This window comes from Anoplophora glabripennis, unplaced genomic scaffold (genome assembly GCF_000390285.2).
Source record: "Anoplophora glabripennis isolate ALB-LARVAE unplaced genomic scaffold, Agla_2.0 scaffold27, whole genome shotgun sequence".
In the NCBI taxonomy this organism is placed as follows: domain Eukaryota; kingdom Metazoa; phylum Arthropoda; class Insecta; order Coleoptera; family Cerambycidae; genus Anoplophora; species Anoplophora glabripennis.
The window spans coordinates 955,362-971,404 of record NW_019416292.1 but is presented as its reverse complement, the minus strand read 5'-3'; the positions used below and the strand labels follow the sequence as shown (position 1 = coordinate 971,404).

At 34.0% G+C, this 16,043-nt stretch overlaps 1 protein-coding gene across 3 annotated transcripts in view; it reads left to right on the top strand.

Moving 5' to 3' along the window:
* The window catches only part of LOC108910260 (nuclear receptor coactivator 6), a 349,573-nt gene that overhangs the window by 226,074 nt on the left and 107,456 nt on the right, over window positions 1–16,043 (top strand). The gene's annotated exons all lie outside the window — the stretch shown is intronic.

Below are 16,043 nucleotides of genomic sequence, written 5' to 3'. Positions count from 1 at the left end.
AGTTTTTTTCCGATTTTTCGTTTTTTATTTCTTATTTCCGCAAAAATAATTTAATTTTGACGAAACTTGGTGNCTCACACCAGATTCAATCCAAGGTGGTGTAGAGATGTCTTGATGCATTGGTAAAATTGGGAAGTCAATGGCATTAAAAACATCGTGGCAACAAGTAGGTTGATCCAGTCCTACAAAAATACAAACTCTCCTGCTGCAAAACATCGTGCAGGAACGGATAAAAAAAAATAATAACCAAAAATATTGTCGATAACCGGCTGGACAGAGACAAACCAATAAGTTTTTAGAAGGACTTTTGCGGCTGAATTGGTGAACTAAAGCCGCAGATGATAAATCCTGAATAAATATTTCTTATGGAAGGCTTCTTTTCCTAGTTTTTTTTTCAGCATAGTAAAATACATTATCATACATCAGAAACCAGAAACTTCTTCAATTTCTTCCAGTCTTTGGGTTCGTTGCTTCTAGCTGTCACTTTTACAAAAAAATGTGAAATCAAGACATGATTTTTCTGGTTGTTCTACCACTAATAGTCCAACCAAATTACACTTGGAGAAAAAAAAATAATTGTTACCTGGACTTTTATAAGTGGAAATGGTAAAAGGGCTTATAATAAACCTATGAAAAAAATAAATGCGTGAGCAGAGGCGGCGGAGGGTTGATTTGGGGGGTTGAAAAGTTATGAAAAATTGTATTATTGGGATTTCTGGCGAAAGTTGACGTCAAACAAAAAAGTATTCAATATAAAAGTTGTAGATCATGCAAAAATCTACAACTTTTGTAGAGGTCACTTTTTAATATAACCTGAAAATTTCCAAGAAAAATGCAAAAAAGGTTTTTTCCGATTTTTCGTTTTTTATTTCTTATTTCCGCAAAAATAATTTAATTTTGACGAAACTTGGTGAAAGTATACCTTTCTCTGTCTTAAATAACCTCAAATTTTTTTAAATAAAAAAATCAAGTAGTTTCTCAGATATTCATTTTTTTCAGCCTGAAACACTTTTTTTTCAAAGAAAATTTCTACTTAAAAAAATCATCGTACAGGGTTCTGCCGGTAATAATTTTTTTCGTTTGACATATACTTTTTGGTGAAATAAAAAAATCTGTAATAACAGTTCAAAAACATGCTCAAAAATGCAAAAAAAAAATAAAAAATGACTTGCAATAATGAATTTTTCAGTTATTATTGATAATTTGTTTAAATTAAAGAACATTCAAAAACTGATTACACCATTCAATTCTACCGAAAAAATTAAAAAAAATCTGTGTCTCATTGTTTGACCCAAAACTTTATTTTTGTACAGTATTACTATAAACATCTAAGTCGAATTATAAATGCACAAATGATAAATTATCTCTGGATGATTTGAGATTTCAGCAATACAACGTATTAACTGTAAAGTCTACTATTGACTCGAAATCCGAAAACCCGAAATTTTGGAAAATCGTTATATTTTTTTTCTGGCTTTGAAAACGAATTTTAAATAAATTGCATATTTACATTGCCACTTTTTTCGCTCTATCCAATGGCGTCAACATTTTTCCACTCCAAAGTTTACTTGTATCTGTATATCTGTATCTATTGGAGGAGAGAGAGAGAGGAGAGAGAATAAAAGTCAGTACAGCACAAATTGTCCAACAATTTTTTTTGAATCCATAATTTAAATAGTTGTACCTAATAAAAAAATAATACGAATTAATAGATATTTTGAAAGCGTTCAGAGCCGTACTCAGGAAAAATTTTAAATTATAGCTAAAACAAGCTAAAAACTTTTTAAGCAATTACAATAATAATATCGTCTAATTCAGAATTAAAAATGACTAGATTTTGTCATAAAAATAGCAGTGACTTATTTAAAAAAAATAACCCGATGATGGCCCCTCGAAGACGAAACGTCGGGTTGCAAAAATGTTGACGCCATTGTATAGAGTGAAAAAAATGGCATTGTAAATATGTAATTTATTTTAAATTCGTTGTCGAATAAAGCCAGAAAAAATTAAACAATTTAGCAAAATTTTGGGTTTTTCTGAATATCTCCGGAACTACCCGGAATTTTAAAACTTTCTTTCAAACAGCATATTGTTAGGTATAAAAAAACACAACTTTTTTCTAATTTGAGCCACCCCGTATCTCTTACCGTTTCTTAGATCCTAATGCTATCCCATCCCTATCTTGGACACACTATATATTTCTGAATTCATCAAACTTTAAAAAAAATAAGAACACTAATCGATCCTACGGAAAAAAAATTATTATTTATTTTATTTATTCGCTATTCGACTTATATTTATAGCAACACTGTAAAAAAATAGTTTTGGGTCAAACAATGAGACAGTTATTTTTGTATTTTTTTCGTACAATTGAATGGTGTAATCAGTTTTTGATTTTTTTTAAAATTTAGACAAATTATCAACAATTATTACTGAAAAATTCATTGCGTTTGCATTTTTGAGCATGTTTTTGAACTGTGATTACAAATTTTTTTACTTCACCAAAAAGTATGTCAAAACGAAACAAATTATTACCGGCAGAACCCTGTAAGATGATTTTGTTAAGTAGAATTTTTCTTTGAAAAAAGTGTTTCGGGCTGAAAAAAATTAATATCTGAGAAACTACTTGATTTTTTTATTTAAAAAAATTTGTGCTTATTTAAGACACAGAAAGGTGTACTTTCACCAAGTTCCGTCAAAATTAAATTATTTTTGCGGAAATGAGAAATAAAAAACGAAAAATCCGAAAGAAACTGTTTTTTGCATTTTTCTCGGAAATTTTCAGGTTATGTTAAAAAATGACCTCTACAAAAGTTGTAGATTTTTGCATGAATACAACTTTTGTATTAGATTATTGTCAACTTTCGAACTTTCGCCAGAAATTCCAATGATACAATTTTTCATATGTTTTCAACCCCCCAATCAACCCTCCGCCGCCCCTGCTCACGCATTTATTTATTTTTTTTTTCGTTTATTATAAGCCCCTTTACCATTTCCACTTATGAAAGTCCAGGTAACAATTTTCTTTTTTTTGACCTCTAAATGAGTTATTTTGATCGGTCTGTAATATCCGTGTGCCTGGGAATTTGCAGGTACTTTGGATCTATAAAAACGTTTGCGCCAATATCCTTAGCTGGATATATGACCTCGGATGGAACGGTATCGAGCGGGATTATCGCTCTTTACCCACTTCATCGCTATAGGCTCGGGCGCCTCGTAGCATGGACGTTCGATCATATGATATTAGATATTAGTTTTCGAATGTCTGCTGTTGTAAGTGAGGCATAATTGCTGACATCTAGTGATAACTTTGCAAAGCTAATAACATAAATGGTTATTCTAATCGTGACCCAACACCTCGCTCTCAACGTAACTTGAAAAATTGTTTTAAAAAATCGTCAGCCGTCAATTACGTAATTTAACGCCTTTTATTGTTAATTGTCCTTACGTACACATCGCTTTGTTTCGCTTCGTTTTCGATTTACGGGGAATGCCGGCGCAGCAACAACAGCATCAGCGTACCGAGACTGCAGCGATATCGCCGCGTTAGTATCCCCGTATAACTATTATATGTAATAGCGACTCTCTCTCTGACAGCGCGGTTAATTACATCAAGCCGTGGCTCGACATAAGGCCCGTACATAAATAATTAAGTGTATTTATGCGAGAACATAATACGGCAACGAACAGCATTATTTATTACAAAAGCCATAAACAATCCGGCCGACTGGATTCGGTTGGCTGCGCCCAGAGGCGCGCGATCATTTTTTCCTCCGGGCTGTCGAAGGAAAAAAAAAGTCGAAAGCGAAGCGATTTCATGGAACGTACAGAAACGGGCCGGAATGAAAGGAACGAATCGCCCAAAAAATATGAAAGTGTGTAATTTGTTTCTTGAAATATACAGGGTGTTATTTAAGTACGTGGCCAAACTTCAAGGGGTGATTCTTTGAGTGATTCTAAGACGAGAAGTTTACATAAACATAGGTCCGGTAATCCTTCGTTTTCAAGATAGAGTTCAACATTTTTTAAAAAATCGTTTTTTCGTACAAATCTTAATAATTCTTTGGCCGTTTTTGTTGAAATTTGGCAGTGTTATTTATGGTAGACAGGGACTAGTTTAGCTCTAACATAATACAAAATTAGAACTACTAAACTATGAAAAACTAGGGTGTACCTGTTATTTTTCTCCATATCAATTTCTGGTCTTAGAAATTTTTATAGAAATTAATGCGGGCTATAAAAAATTTTTGTGTTTTATTAATTATTAAAAAAATTTATTTTTTTGTTGCCCACGGACAAATTGAGTAAGCCTTGGAAATATTTAATTTTTTTCACTAGTAACGTATCAATTTTCTCTAGGTTTTCTTTGACTTTTTGCTTAATTTCAAACTTTTCTTGCTAGTAAACTTTTATCTTAGTTTGAAACAGCACACACTTTTGTATGTACATTAGCAGGAGTATAATTCAACACACTTACTACTCTTACAAATACTCCTAACTACCAACACAATAATACAGCAACCAATTCATATCCTATTTATATCCTCATCGGTACATATTTTCAATAAATCTGCCTGTCTGTGCTAAAATTATTGAATTAACCTCGTGTTTGCATGACCATCATTTCTATGATTATTAAAAGAATTGATGGTACGATTTAATAATAAAAATAAAGTCAATTATTTCCGATAATATTATTGCTAGACACTATTAAATTATTGGACGTATTATAAATAGGTGTTCCAATAAGGTAGTTGGTTTTTAGAATGTTAGCTATAAAAATATTTATAAACTAATCTAGGCACTAAAAACTGCAAATTTCTTTAAAAAGTACTACATTTTCCATTGAGCAAAAATTTGTATAAAAGTTTTATTCATAATATAAATTTATTGGTTTCTAGTAATAATATATCAAATGTGTTTAAAAATATCAAATTTTTCTACACTTACCAACTATTGTAAAGGCAAGAAATTTCAAAAAAATTCTTTATGGAGACGCAACTGCCCATATTCTAGTTTGGATCTTAAGATGAATAATATAATGATTTATAAGTTTCCAATTCATGCTGGTTGCAACATCATTTATGAACATAAGAAACAGAAGAGGTTCCAAATTTTAACCTTGAGGTACCCCAGAATTGATATTATATTTCATGGACTGTATGTCTTCATATTCAATAAACTATCATCTGCCAAATAAGTATAATTCAATAAGGTTCAAAAAAACTTATGTAGTAGGAAATACAAAACGCACAATTTAGCCAGTCTTTTTGAAAATTGATACACATTACATCGACGTGACCCCGATAATCTAAATATTCCCCTTTGGAGGGTGCCTCAGCTTTAATAGGCGAAACTCGCAAAAATAACAAGAAAATTTTGTATTAACTTGTATGTATTACTTCGTTTTCGAGATATAGGGTGTTCAAATTTTTTTTTTCAGATATCTCAACAACTACTCGGCCGATTAAAGCCTGAGACACCCAGAATATTGTGTAAAACATGCTAAATATTACGAAACTGTGCTGATGACATGAAGTAACTTTTACTTTTAGTGTATGTATAAATGTACATGATTAAAAATACTAATTTCAAAAATCTTGGAATTGGAAAAAATACATTGTTACAATACAATCTTCAACTTGCACAAAAATGTGTTCAAAGTTTTTTTTTCACCAAATCGAGGACTAGCTAACCTTGATTCATTTCAATATTACCCATTTTTAATTCCAATAAAACATTTTTTATATAGGACGAACTAAATATTTATAGTTACCCCCTCGTGCACTGCACTGTCCTCGATGCGGCGCTGGTAATCGGCGAGATTTATAAAATGAAGTTTAATTACCTCTTTCTGAGGCCGTACGCGGCGTTTTGTTTGTAACATCCTGCCTTTTTAATAGAACAAACAAGTTCTCCTCTTGCTTGCCATCCGCACACACCTGACGCGCGAATTTCAACACCGCGTCCAGCGTGTTAATTGAGCGCTCACGATTTATTAATAATAACCTCATAACGCAACCTTCTCGACTGCCGCTCCACATTAAAACAGCCAAAAAGGATCACCGAAGCGAATAAGTGCCTTTGGTTCACGTACGAGATAATGTGCTACGTCTTTAAGTACGTAATGAGCGTTTTCAATGGCCTTTGCCTTGTTCCAGCAACCCGCAATGCATCCTTGCATTGCGAGCGCGGTGCGTCACCAGTGTGTCCGTGAAAAAGGCGCACTTATCTCTAGAATTCAATCGTGAGACGCCCCCACACAAAGACAAACGACGATAAGTACTCCCGGATCGAAGAAAACACGGAATAAATGATAATTGAGCATCGGGTTGCGATAAGGTTAAGAGCGCCCCATTGTTCCTCATACTCCCCGGGACCGGTTGTCACTGAGAGCGTCACGAACTAGTCCCCGATCGGGTTAAAGGTCGCAAATGGATTTTGTCTATCTTGATCGAATCGATACACTTCTCTCCGACGACTGCTTTAGAGAGAAAACAGGTCTCGCCGTTACGCGAGGATCTATTGTTTCGAATAGAAAACACAACACGCTTTGTGCTCGGCTCGAGAGGGCTCCTCGGCGAGCTATTAAAGAACAGGGCGATATCGGATCTTGAAATTGTTAATACTGAATGGGGCATTTCTTCGCAGGGTAAATAAAGGTATAGATTCAAGCCTTTATTAATAATAGATGCTTGTTAAATAATAGTAATTGTTTTTCTATTCTTATCCTCTCCTCACCACCATACGCACTTTGCTGCTCAAGTTGTCAAGTCACTCACCTTTTTTCGCCCAAGAGGTCATTAATTTTAATTCAAATTTGAAATGAAACAACCTAAATCAATCTACGGTCGACGAGAGCAAGTGAAACACATTGGCGAATATATTGTGCAAATAACCACACTGCACTTAACCTAGTTATTGCATTGTCATCAGTATATTTTGATCGGAGTTCATTTTGATCCTGCTTGGGCGAATTATGTGAAAGAAAACACAAATGCTGACCATCAGCTCGCTAATTATTATCGAAGCGTAGATCGTCAGCTTGAATGGGAAGAGAAGGACTATTCTACATTGATATTTGTCATATGGAACACGTGGGTGGTTTAATTTTTAATTCACACAGCTTGTACGCATAGTTCTAAGGTCAAAAAAGAAGTCCAAGGTTATATTGATAAATGATAATTATATTCACTTCACACGAATATAGGTTGCTGTGATGTGATTTGATTGGAATATGTTTTCTCTTATCGTAATTTCGTTTCAGTTTCTCTGCTTATAATACAATTAAGTATTTTGATTTCGTCCCTTCAAGACAAGCTTTATTTATTCCCCTATTCCCCCTTTTCGTTATATTTAGTTCCCCCTTTATTGATGCAATCATTCAGAGAATACATGGTTACAGAAATATGTAGTACTAATAACCCATCCTGTATATTAAATAAATTTATAAAAATTATGGCAAATATTAAAAAAATATATATTACTATATTTAAAATATCATTATGAATTTGTTAATTTGGAAATATATTTTCTGCAGTATTTCAATACCAAAAAATAGAAATAGTAGCTAATTAACGAAATTGTAATTAAATAACCTAAGTAAGTAGATATAGCAACACAAAAAATAGGCATAGATAATAAAAGTGGACAAAATAAATTCGTGCCTCCGCGTGGCAACATTGCCAAACTGTTGTTATGTGTTGCTACGATACGCGTAAGCATCGTCTAAGAATGCCGGCCGCTGCATTTGAATTTTCTTAAAATTCTGCTGGTGATGTCCTATTCCAGGCGTTGTCTGGTGCGTTAGCGTTTTTGTCTGTGGAGATAACATATGGAACCCCTGATCAAAACTGTCAATTAACTACACAATTTTATATGCAGCGGTTTGTGTCAACATTTGTAAACAACGACGGAATCAACAGTTCGAAAAAACTTCATATTATTGTAGTAAGTCAAAAGGCATTTAAAAATATCCTGTTTGCAATAAATATTTAGACCAATTGAGTTTTCGCACGTTGATTTATTTACTCTTAAATTATCCTTTCCAAGTTTGTAGATACTCTGTATCAAATAACAATAAAATAAATTGAAATAAGCTTGTATTAAGCCATCATCCGATATTTTTAAGTTTGCACAAGTTTGTGCAAAATTTTGCCGATGTTTCCAAAAAGTATATTGTATAATACTAGTCTTAAATGTATGTCGTATAATCCTAGTCTGTAGTTCCATAACTACAGTTGTGAAAACAGAGATTTAATCATTTAATTATCCTGATTAAGCGTTTTCGCCACAGAGCGACATAATTTCCATATTTATTAGTTTTACAATTCGGTGGTGATTAATTTTACTGCCGAGGTATCCATTTTCAGTGTTTTCGCGTTTTTATGTAAATGGTACGTATGTTATTCGGGACGAGGGCGATAAAAATATCTTTTATCAGTGTTATTTATACACATACACACACACACACACACACATGCGGTCATAAAGTTTTTTACGCGGCAACAAAAATGATTTGTCAAAGCATAGAGCGTATAATTTATGTCCGCATTAAAATAGTTATTACACTGTAGCTTTGTATTTAATGAACCGTTCATACACACGAAATGAAATGTGTAACGTTGCAACCGCGAAACGCGAAAGGGAATATCAAATGAGATCGATATTCAGGTTTTAATTTATCTCTTCATTGGACGTCGCCGTCGTGGAAAATAAACCGAAACAAGCAGACCGGTAATTTATACATAACGAGTGCTGTAAAGTTGGGAATTGTTTTTGAAATTATAAATTCCACGTTAATTAACTCCCGACTTGACTGGTCCGGCAGGTCTCGGGCCGCTGAAAAATGTTAATACGCCAAATAGGTACGACACTGACATTGATTTAAGCCACTGGCAAAGGAACCGGCATAAGGTGGAAATCGAAACTATTTGCATTTGACGTTTAATTTTACGGAAAGAATTCCATTTGGATGCTTCAGGGTAACCAAATATTTCAGTTTTCGTTATCCCTTTAGTAATGTAATCCTCTTTTATAATAGTTGTAGAATGTCAGGTCATATAATAAATACAGAAACATCCAATTCCATTTAAATTGTTAATTACGTATTTCATTTTTTCTAACCATCAATTTGTCCTGTCCTTTAATGAGTCCAAAAATCAAATCATCCTTGTTACGAATTTTTATTGCAACAGTACAAAATCCATCAAATGTTAGCTACGATCAACAGACCAGGTGAAGGATATAAATCCAGAAAGTAAACAACATTCGATGATGAATTAAGACGACACCAGGAATCACCGAAATCTAGTTAGGCCAAAATCAAGAACAACAGGCTGGATCCACCTCAAGAATTGGCGAAGCGATCAAGACGTGTGATCGAACATCAGCTCTGATTCTCTATAAAGTTCTACACTACATTGTATGTGTCCTACTGCATGTAACCAAATGATATACTGTATATCAATTTATACCAAATAAGTTTTTGTATATACAATGCAAAATTATTATAAATTGTTGGTCTAGATCCGAAATCTAGCATATCTAATCTGGCAGATCGCCCTTTAGTATTATTTATTTTCATTGTTTTTTTTTGTCTTTTTCGTTTATTCAATAAATAAAACTATAGTTTTGCATTTGGCGCCCAACGTGGTGTACAAACTAAAGTGGTTTTAAAACTGAACTGTCATAAAGATATAATTGCAAATATTAGACAAATATTTAAGTATGTATATAATGTTTTGCAAATATTTTGGTCTACAATGTTTAAGTCCTTACAATAAAAGTTAACTGCGATATGTCATCTTCATCCCTTAATCTCAGAGCGGCTGAAAAGGGAAGGAAGCGATGACATCTACAATTCTAATGACCCCCTTATTGAGGAGTGCGTAAGGCGTACTCAGACCAAAGGGAAATGATGAGCGTGGAAAATTAGGAAAAGGGCGAGGCTAATCGTCGCATCCCCCGAGTCAACAAATCATTAAAATCTGAGTGGCACCACTTCAGTTCGGATATATAGGGTGAATTTTAAAGATTGAATTTAAAATTTATGAGAATGGAATTAGCTTCGAGGGTGAGATACGTCCCGAATGTTATTTTTATTTATTTATAAGACCGTTCTTCAATTTAATTACATGTTATTGAGTGTGGGTAAGATATAACCTACAAAGTATGTTATATCCGAATTGTCACTGTTCACTGGTCATTCTGCTGACGAATGATCTTGTTACTAGATATTGCACGTGTATTTTAATGCTTGTCACAGTATCATTAGTTAAAAACTTTAGTTAATGTCGCTTTATGAAAGTTAAAAGGCTCGCCTTGTATCGAAAAATCGCGGTGTAAATTCACACCGTAGTTCGCGTCACTCATAATAGTGTTGTCGGAGCGTACGATGTGTCATTGTTCAATGGGCGAGGGCGACGTGCAAGTCACCCGACATCGATAAATAATACGGGTGGTTTTGTTGTTGTTAGGGCAACAACGGGGCGATTTATTGAAACGCTTTCGCAGTGAAAGCACCAGCGTGGAAATCTAATAGAAATTTATAACCGCGACGACAGATTAATTTACGCTTTTATAGTACAGGAATCCTCATTGAAGGGCAAAAATGAGTATATGGTGTTTCTGTTATTATAAGAATAATTGTTTGAATCAAGGTTGGCATCATATATATCATTGATATATATATCACGATATTTATTCCGTGATGTATATCATGATATTTATAAAAATTTAAATAATGATTCCTGATACTGGTTTAAAGTTGCTAAAACTGTTAACAGATGGCAGCAAAACCGTACGCTAATCGTTGATGAACGTGTTTATTTATGTGATTCCCCGAATTTTTCAACAAAGTAAAATTGAATGAATATTTTTATTTCATTATTCCTCCAGGTGTTAGTCAATTCGAGCAGGTGCTGTGTGTTTGTATTTGTTTTAATATTTATGAAATTTATGTTGACTTGGTGTATATTGGTTAGTTTTCGTAGTACTTAATATTCACGCAAATATTTTTTATTAGTTTCAGAATTTATATTTATTTTTTCGTTTTTGTTTTCGTTATTTAGAATAAAAATATTTACCTAAATAGTTTCTTAATTTTATTTCGCTACTATAATATTATACATAAACTAATTAATTTAAAAAATAAATATCAAGATTTGATATACAGGGTGTTTCGGGATTAAGTCGACAAACTTTAAGGAGATATTCCTCATAAAAAAAATAAGAAAAAAATCAAGTATAAATTTTTTTCCAGAGACGCTTCATTTTCGAAATATAGGGCGTTAAAGATTTTTTTTTAAATTCGAATTTTTTAAATAACTTCTAAATGAAGAAGGCTATTTAAGCCAAATTTGGCATGACACATCTTATAAGATACCACTTTTCCATAGAAGTAGTAGTCCCGCAAGTAGGGCCACGCTGAAGGTCCTCCACGACCAATCCATCTCCTGGGATAATTAATGTTTAACCACTCCCTAGGACCTCTACCAAAATGAGCAGGACAACCATCTAGTTGAAACCAACTGTTCATTCGAGTATTAAGGGGAACATTTTCTAACAGATCCTGAAAACCATTTTCAAGAAACTCGGTAAACATGTCAGCATTTAACCGATGTGGAAGGAAGTAGGGACCAACTATAGTGTTGTCCAACACACCCAACCATACGTTACATTGGAATTCATGCTGAAAACTATGTTCCCTTACCGCCCGTGCATTCTCGTAATACCAAATATGGTTGTTCCTTTGGTTTAAAATTTCCCTTCGAGTAAATGTTGCCTCATCTGTCCACATTACTTTTTGCGTAAACTGATGAACATTCTCTGCTTGGTTTAATTAAAGTTTATCGACAGAATCCAGAAGCACCCTTCCGAAAAATCAATTTTGCCATGAAACTGTAAGAGTTAGGAAAAAAGAGTGAATGTACACTTTTTGTCAATAACAAACTGTTCTATCTAAAAACAGCATCATTTTCTGTTTTCAGTAGGGCCGTATTAATTTTTTTATAATTTAATGAGTCTGAGTCCCCATAACTCCGCCACTGGTTGCTTGCAGGACTTCCACTTCTATGGAAAAATGGTATCTTATAGGAAGATGTGCCATGCCAAATTTGGCTTAAATAGCTTTCTTCATTTAGAAGTTATTTAAAAAATTCGAATTTTTTAAAAAATCTAACGCTATATTTCGAAAATGAAGCGTCTCTGGAAAAAAATTGATACTTGATTTTTTTCTTATTTTTTTATGAGGAATATCTCCTTAAAGTTTGTCGACTTAATCCTGAAACACCCTGTATATTGGATATATATCAAGATATATATCGGATATTTGATATTTATATAAATATCATGATATTTGCCAACCTTGGTTTGAATTAGGAAATATTTTGCAGAATTTTACCACGGTTTGGAAGTTACTATACAGGGTGTTCTGAAAGTCCGTTACTCACCTCCGGGAGGTGATTCTAGGGATTAAAATAATAGCAGAATGTAATGAAATTTTTTTTCGAATTGTTAATTGTTTGCAAGTTACAGCTTGTCAAAGTTCAATATTTTTATTTTTATTTTTAAATAACTTATTATATTCAAGTTCGATTGGTGAACTAGTGAACCCCCGCATTCACTGACAGCCCTCAAACAAAACAGTTCCAAACTTTGCTGGTTCCTTTTCACCGCTGGCTCAACAATGGGGGCCCGCGTAGGACCATCGACGTGTATCGCTGTCCGACACCTACCACGAAAACAAAAGAGCGGGCAGGTAGGCGACTGACGCGTGACGGGGCCCGGAACAGAAACCGTCAGTCAGTGTGTCGAGCGGCCATTGAATCCCCGCCAGTTGTATATGTTGGCGCTCGACGGGGGGCTCGTTTACCACTTCATTGTTGGCAGTGAAACCTACCCCTGTTGCCACCGGCTAATGATGTTAGTTTTCGCCGTCCGTTCCGCCGCGATGTCGGAACAGATGATCCATTTTGTTGTGGGCTTTGGGCCTTTGGCCGCGCGTCACGAGGTCTCTTAGATAAATCGTGTGGACCATTACGGGCTCTGTCAGCGATGGTTATCTGTTGAAGGTCTGTCTTTACTTGACGTCAAATAATAATTGATCGTGGATAGATTGGCTCATTATAATACGAATCAGTGAGGTTATACACTTTTTTTTATAAATAGTATTCAAGGGGATAGGGACATTGAGCAAATCAACCGTGTTAAAAGGGAGGATATTAATTCTTGTGTTCTGTGGGTCTATGAGTGCGGCATTTTTAGATTGTTTCACAATCAGATAAAATTGAAAACTACTTTATTGATATAGATAATGCACCAGTAATTAAATATATTTATAACGAATTCACGAAGTACAGAGAACATAAATTATAAATGATGTAAGATGTAAACAAACATCGCCATGTCCTAAAGAAGTAGATTTGTGGTGAGTGCAAAAATTATCTGCAACCATCTTTCTATAGCGGCACTAATTTGAATTCTACTGTGGTTGGGGATTTTCTATTGATTTGATGTAAAACTAATGTAAGTTTTGAACATAGTACAGCTGTATTAATTAGAAACAGAAACCAACAATTGCATTTCTGTCTAACTTGAGGATTAATGTGGCAACGTCGCAATCAGCTGACGGCACGGAGGGAATACATTTGAAAGACTTGATAAAAACGAAATTGATTTCAAACATATAAATTTTTCCTAAATCCCATGTACATTGTTATCAACAATAATTTATCCACAACAGATGATTTTTCGTAATGTTTTTAAAAAACTAGATTAATTAAAAAAGACTAGGAAGCTGTGATATATTTATTGGAATAAAAAATACAGTTGATAAATCCTTTCAATATATTTAATGGTTTATAAAAACATCTTAATCATTACCCAGCAATATTTAGAGTTACATAAAGTTTTCTTTACTTAATTAAATACTATAATAGAGATTAAAAACACGAACAGTGATTGATAATGTAATTTCTATCACAGAACCTTCAAAATTGCATCCAACATTTTCTTTGACTTGGACGGAGATGGACGCGAGTGTCATTCCATTTTCTTAGAACTAAATTAACACAATTCTCGTTGTTTTACCAGTTCACATGATTTACGGATTTTAAATAAAGGATACAAATCTTCACGAGGATAATACGATATATTTGCTATATATAATAATTATATTGTACATAACTTACACACAATACATTTTTGAACGCGTACGCATCTTTACCCGAATTTGACGCGCAATATCTCCGATGTCCGAGGTCTGTAAGTTCGCAGTGGGTACAACTGCTAGTCACTTATTAGCGCTGTTGCCACATCTACATAGTCTTCATTAAATATAATTTAAATATACTTAGATATGATATTTTTATGTTGTTAATTAGACAATATATGCATATGAGTAGATTTCTTTGCTATATAGATGTTTATTGCAAATAAACAATAGAATTTAATTTTTTCAAATTGGCAGCGGGCTTTAGTCCCATAAGAAAAGCATAGGACCCCCCTGCGCTCCTCACTTCCCTCGGACCCCGATATACTTCCTTAACACTCGTTAAAATAAAAAGAAAGTTCCTTTGAAGACACCCCTACCCCTGGAAAGGCTTTTTAGAAAAGGGCTATAGTCTTTTGAAGAAGTTAATTTTTAATTCGCTGCAACTGTTACGTATGTCTCATATGTAAAATTACATGGTATTTGAATAGGACCCTTTTCTCTTATTTTGATGAGTATTAATTTCAAACATTTTTTCTAATATAAGTCCGATTCGTTATTGTTTAGAAGTTACAAAATGAAACAAATAATAATTATTGTTATAGTAACCGTCATTTTTATTTATCAGGCTATTTTGATTGAAATATGAAATTATATTTTTTAAAATGATTGTAATTTCTGACCAAAAACAAATCGGACTTATGTTCACGTAAGAAAAAATGTTTACAATTAACTCAGCTAGTATCTGTCAAAGTTTGTCATAGAGCTTGTAGGTCACCCTATATTTTATATTCTACGACAATAGTTCACCACGAAGCGCCACTGGCAATAATTCTAGCCATAATAGCTGCAAAGTCTCCATCGAAATGTGATATTATTCCAGAAGACGGTTAGATATAACCGGAGTTCCTGTCTCGATTGCAGGATTTCTCAGCGCCGGGATGTGAGGGTGCCGTAATTTCATTCGTCTTCCTCTTGTTATAAATACTGGAAAGCGTTAAAGACGGGAGTTTTTGCGAAGCAATTCCGCCTAACCTCATTTATCAAAAGTCATATTCGAGCGGGCCAATTTATTATGTTCATTTTACAGTGCCCGGATAAATGGGTTTCTCTCCTGCAAATTGTGGACACCATATTTTCTTCCGCTTTTTAAAATCGCACAGCAGACAGAGAGAAAGAGAGAGAGGATGAAGAATAAAAATACAAGTCGGGCGCGTTGAAGTGAAAATTCAGTCGAGCTCGAGATAAATAGTTTTATATTTAAATTTTATGTACCCTCGCTCTTTCATTACAACGGAATGATTTTATCAGTCCGTGTACGTCTGGTGTTTCTCTGACTTTAACGCCGCGCATGCATAATGTCGGTAGATCCGTTTTATATTGGTTTTTGATCATTTACCCACACATCCACCCTTTGTTCGCCTTTCGCCAGTAATAAGCCAGAGGCAATGGTGAATTTATCACACCTGCTTGTATCCCGCTTCTGATTATACATCTGAAATGGTACAGATTCCACTCAATAAATATATTTCCTCATATGTTCCCATCAAAATAGTGACATATCCCACTTCTGATGTCAACCGACGTATTCAACTTTATGATTGTTTTGTTCGACTGTAAAAGTATTGAAGGTAATGTGGCGCGCCCCGCATGTTTTCCTATCAAAGTATGAATAAACAAACTGATTCTTTAATTTGATTAATTAATTGAAACACAATTAAGGCTAATTTGTGTATGTATGCGTCCATTCCGGTCCCGCGTATAATCCATTATTCGAACCGCTGTTAATGTAACGTTTTATTAATTTATACAAATAGTGCATTAATTAAAC